The sequence below is a fragment of the Lactuca sativa genome, chromosome 9 (assembly GCF_002870075.4).
Source record: "Lactuca sativa cultivar Salinas chromosome 9, Lsat_Salinas_v11, whole genome shotgun sequence".
NCBI classification, from domain to species: Eukaryota; Viridiplantae; Streptophyta; class Magnoliopsida; order Asterales; family Asteraceae; genus Lactuca; species Lactuca sativa.
The window spans coordinates 112,355,134-112,361,133 of NC_056631.2; the positions used below are offsets into that span (position 1 = coordinate 112,355,134).

The window sequence follows — 6,000 nt, forward strand, 5'->3', positions numbered from 1 at the left end:
AGTACTTACAATTTGGGACGAAAGCTTGAAGATCCTTGGGAGAGAAATCGGGTTCTCTCTAGTTGAAATGGAAGAAATGAAGTAAAAATGGCTAAGTGCCCTATATATACTCCATGGAGTTTACGGCAATAAACTCCATTTTTGGGCCATAAACTCCAAATTCTTGGAGTTTTGAGACTTCTATGAAGTACAACATGCCCTGGAGTATACGTCCTATGTTTACCTCTTGAAGGATTAAAGCTTAGAATTGCTCAAACGGACACCAAACGTGCTAAAAGGTAGCATAAATGAGTTTGACTTTCTTTGAAGTGTTTAATTGTACAGGATAGAAAACTTCGGGTTGGCACATCATCCCCCTGTTAGAGGGAATTTCGTCCCGAAATTAGAATTTGGGTAAGGAAGTAGGTATGAATGATTGAGTCAAGGAGGTGGGGAGACTTCGTAATCGATTGGTTCTTGTGCTCCCAAGTGAATGCAGGTCCTTGGTTGGTAACCCAACGAACTTTCACTAATGGGATGCGGCGTTGCTTCGTCTGCTTGACCTCTCGGTTGATGGTCACTACGATTTTTCCACGAAGGCGAGGATCTCGTTGATCTCGATCTCGTCGAGTGGGATTACGAGATTCCTGACGGAAAGGTACGTTTTCAAGTTTGAGACGTGAAGGGTGAAATGTACGTTACTGAGCTCGCGGTGTAGGTTGGGTTTGTGAGTTACAGGGCCAATTCGGGTAAGAATCTCGGAGGTCCTAACTCTCTTGGATTTAGCTTACACACTTTCTGATGCGTATCAAGCTTTTCCAGAGTGAGACTTCCAAAAGGATTTGGCATCTCACTTGGAATTCCAAGGTTTCTTTTTCTTGCTTCTCTTCCCAGTCAATGGCTACTCCCTGCTGAGTCAAAGTCGTAATAGGCTCTGTAATTTGCAAGGAGTACTGAATGAACTCCCGACATTAGGTCAGCGAGACCTAGAATTTGGCAAATTCCGTAAGCGTCTTCGGTGCTGACAAATTCTCAATGGTTTCGATCTTTGGAAGGGTCCTCAAGAATTCCCACATTATTAATAATGTGTCTTAGGAATTCGACTCTTCGAATCTAAAACTCGTATTTAGAGAACTTCGCGTAAAGCTTCTCTAATCGTAATGTTCCCATGGTTTGTTGTAGATGTTCTTCATGATTTCCTTCTTACTACGAGAGTAGATAAGTAAGTCATTTACAAGAACAATGACGAACTGATCCAAGTAAGAATGGCGTACCCTATTCATTAGACTCATGAATACTACGGGCGTATTGGTCCTGTCCGAGGGGTATCACTATGGACTCGAAGTTTCCGTATCGAGTTTGGAAGATTGTCCTCGGAACATCCTTCACTAACACTCGTATCTGATGATATTCGGATCTCACGCCTATTTCTGGAAGATAAATAGTTCCTTGCGGTTGGTCAACCGACTCATCTATACGAGGTAGAAAGTAATGATTTCTAATGGAAGTCCTGTCGAGGTCTGCACCACGAGGACTTCCCAAGGTGTCACCCATCCTAGTACTACTCTCGCCCAAGCATGCTTAACTGCAGAGTTCGGATGGGATTCGGTGCAATAGTGTTGGTATGATCGCACCCGTTGAAGTCTGTCTTCTTGAAGAATAAGGTCGGAGCTCTCAAAGGTGAGGAGCTTGGTCTACTCATTCTATTACTGAGTAGTCGTTAAGCTGTCTACACGGTTCTTGTATCTCCATGGGCGTTAGACCGTAGAGCGATCTGGTTATAGGAGTCGTATTGGGTTCTAAGTTTGTTCGCATGACGATGCGATCACTCGTAGTCTTGGGTAGTCTTCGTCCTGATGTTCATATTAGAAGTCATACATGGTTCATAAATCGCAATCTCGTGTATACGAGTCGTATATAATTAAGATTGAAAAGGTAGTTGAATAAATGATTCTTCTTTAACCTCACATCCCAACAAGGAAAAGAGTTAAAGTGGAATCATCAATTCTAAACCTGTAGAACCTTGATTATATACCACCCATGTGTATACATTCTTCAAAGATAGATCAACCATAAAGGTCCTTGGTTTGAACTTGACATACTGTACGAGTGGTACTTCGGGGAGGTTTGCTGAGGTTTCTTCGAGAAGGTTATGAAACATGAGGTACTCTATGCATGAGTACTTCGGAGTTTTGGAATGACGAATTCGCAAGAAAGGCGATTTCGGAGAACGATATGCGCGCACGAAACTGGTATTACGAGGATCGAATTTACTCAAGTTGTATGATAATGTCGGGATCATATGGAAACTAAAGACATTAGATTTGAGCATAAGGCGTAACAGAAAAAACACAACAGTGTAACTTTTAACAGAGTTACAATACTATAGAGTAACTACAGGAATACTGCTGCGAACAAACGAAACGCCTTATTTACATTACATCCGAAGTAAACAGTTTATAAGTCTGTTACAACGAAATGCCTTATTTACATTAACGTGGGTCCGGAGTAGTCTCTCCTACGGCAGTGATCCTTAGTATTCTCCCGTCTGAGCCGAAGTTCTTTGTTATTGGACAATCCTTCTTGAAGTGCCCTATGTCACCGCATTGGTGACATATCTGGCTAGTACTAGCATTAGGAGTGAGGTGTCGAGTAAGAGTTATGTGAACACGAGTTCCCTCCTCATTCATCCACTTTGAAAATTTCCTTTTATAGGGTCCCGTTTTACCACCACCTTCGCAAGCCTGGTTGACTCCGATGTCAGGGGCTTGAGTGATGGGTCGTGCCGATGCTCCACAGCTACGAGCAGGGTGCCCTATTTTTAGGCAATTAAAACTTTGCATTTCATGCAAGCCCCATTATGATTAGAGCTACACTTATCACTCTTCGGGAGCTTTCCCTCGTATGGTCTGATCAGTACTGGGAATGCAGGGGTTGCCACTTGTTGTCGTTTAATGGCAATTCTTTGGGATCGCATGCGTTCCTTCTGGGCTCGATGCTTTCATTTCCTATCCTCTGTTTTTCGGCTTAGCAAGCCTGCGACTGTTATCTTTTGATGACTTCCTAGATTGATACTACTATCGGGGTGGTCAACTCCTTTGTCAGCATAACTTGTGTTGATAGCGTTGCGGTTTGGAAGGATAGCTGCCACGACAGCCGTCACGACAGTCGTAACTGCAACTTGGAAAGTAGCGGCGTCCATAGGAAAGGCAGGGGTTTCATTGTTCGGCTGACTATTTCCGGATGACGACATGATTCTGTTACACGAAAGAAAAGGAGTTCGTGAGTTGTTACGGTTGATCCTTTATAGGTTTGATTCTGACTAAGATATGAGTTATTATACATGAAAACTTTGCTTATACACGTTATAATATAATCAAGATTGGACGGATAATAAAATGTGGGATTCTACTTTAGTCCCACATCCCAACGAGGAAAAGGAACTAAATTAGAAATCTCACATTCTATTGTCTACTAGGTCTTCGTTATATATAACTCAGGAATGTATAAGCGAGGAAAACCATAATAATAACCTTCTTACGAATCCTTTTTAATGAACTAGAATTCCTAGTAAAGGCTACCATTGACCCAAGATGAATTTCGATTGCTCAATTAAAGAGTAAGGGTATGTTCTCGAAGGTTTGACCTACATCCCCATGATGCAGTCCTAGTACAGAATGGAAGTAAGTTCGCAGAGTGGTCTCAAGATGTTTTTCGTTCCAGCTGAGGTATTATAGGTTGGTGGATAATATGATCCAACCTTTGAAAGAGACTTGGAAATGTTCTCGGAGTTAAATTACTATAGTCCAATGACTTGACTAAAGCAAATTTCAGATGGACTCCAATGAAAGTAATTGAACAAAGAGTGACACGGTAGTTAGCCGACTGTCAATAACATCGATGTTTAAGATGTAATAAGTTTGGGAAAAAATTGACCTTGTAACAGGTCTTACATCACATCCGGAGTAGAAAAAGTCCTTGACAGCATAAAGGCCTAACTAAAAGTACTTACAGTACAAGGTAGTCACATAGAAAAGTGCTACAAAGAACATAGACAAGAACACGATTCTTTAAAACAAAGAAGGAAAGTAAAGCATCTCCTACTGGTGACGGTTACCTCTATGGTGAACCCTTAGTTCAGCTAGTTGACGTTCCATATCAAGCAGGTGTCTTTCGTACACCCTCTGGCGTACTCGGAGCTCTATGACTTCGGCTCGAGTTTCAGCTAGTGCTTGTAGCAGGGTCTCATGGTTTCTCTCAGATCTCTCACTTGTGTGATCAAGGAGATTGATGCGGATATATGCATTCTTGCATTGGCATTAACCTCTTCGATACGTTGGAGAGCCGTCCTGCCCTGAATTTCGTTTCGGGCAACTCTACGGATCAAGATTGGTAGAAGTCTGTCTGCTGAGCTCCCTTCGTTTACGTTGTAGAAGCTTCGGTCTCCATTAAACGACATAGGTTGATCTTGATCTTCGCTCCATGCTTCCAAACATTCTACCCAAGGAGGCGTCGGGCCATGAAAAGCCGGACGAGGGTTAGGATTTGGAATAGGAGCTACTGGGGGTAGGTTCTCAACCTCGGGCTCAGAGTTATCATCATCTGAAAGGTCTTCAGCATGGTGATCATTCAAATGGATTGGATGATCATTCTCGGGTTCTTCTCCAAACCATCCAGCATTGCCTTCATTCGGAAGGTACGGGTTGTCGTGGGGATGGAGTCCAGCCATGTTATCTATGCGAGAATTGTGGTAAGGTAATAATTATTAGACGAACTATCTAGATAATTATTAGATAATCTTCATTAGTTACATCGCTATTTGTAAAGTGCATACCAGTTATATGTAATCAATACAGGATAGGCCTTCGAATACGTGACCTTAACTCCAAATTCACACGGAACCGGGGTAAAGCAAAAACTTCACAGATTCTAAGTCTATAACAGCCTAGTTACATATAACCTTAGTGTATCCACTTAGCAACTATCAACTTAGTAATGAAGATCCTTGTTAGTTCTCAAGTAAGTAATTATAGTAACACAAAACACCCCTATGGTATTTTAGACCTAGGTTCTACTCTAATGTTCTCATTGTGGTAGTGTTGGTAAGTTTTTAGACTTATTGACACATCACAACCATTCTTGGGCATGTGCTAATCACTCCTTGGACCAGCATAGTTGATCAGGCTATGCCACTCCCAAGACTGACCATACATCCCCGAGCTTACCTGTGATATTCAACAATCGTAATACTTTTGTTCTTTTCGTTGTGACACGGATTTTAGTATGAATGCAGGCACGTAGACTTTGTTAAATATTATATTATTTAAAAGTATAAACTCTTGGTCAGAGTATTTTTAATCCCATTGTATTTATAGTTAGTATATCTTTTATGGGTTGATATACTTAATTCACTATAAACAATGCTCTGATACCAATCTGTCACACCCCAAAACCGAGAACGGCGGAAATGTTCTAGGGTGGAGGACGTCATGTAGTGTATCACAACAATGTAAAGTAGTAAACAAGCAAAACCATCATCCATTGCATTAATAGTATAACTTTGATCACAAGAGTTCTTTCATAGTATAAGACAACATAATGGATAATCAAAATAAAAGAGGAGTCTTGATTTCTCCGTCTTCACAAAACTTGGTCGTTGTACCTGTCTATTTGTGAACTGAGAATAAAAGTTATTTTGAAAGCGAGTATCAGCCAAAAAGCTGGTGAATTCATAAGTATTAATGTGTCTTTGATTTACAAAACTGGAAAGTAAAGACTTGTAAACATTTGGAGAAACGTTTGTATAAGTATGAACTGTTTGAAAGTAGTTGAAAACATTTGAACACCCTAGCAAATCCCTATGATTTCTATTAGTATTAAAAAGTAGTCTGGTACCAAGACCTAACTGGTTTGAAAATAGTCTTCTACCAAGACTAGACTGTTTTGAAGGTAGCCTTCTACCAAGACTAGAATGTATGCCTATTGATATTATTTTCTACCTCATCGATTATGTGAATGTGG

At 40.9% G+C, this 6,000-nt stretch overlaps 1 pseudogene; it reads right to left on the reverse strand.

Annotated features, from left to right (window-relative positions):
* Window positions 1-1,496: 1,496 nt before the first annotated feature.
* On the reverse strand, window positions 1,497-1,615 carry LOC111911684 (5S ribosomal RNA; annotated as a pseudogene).
* Between the last annotated feature and the right edge of the window lie 4,385 nt (window positions 1,616-6,000).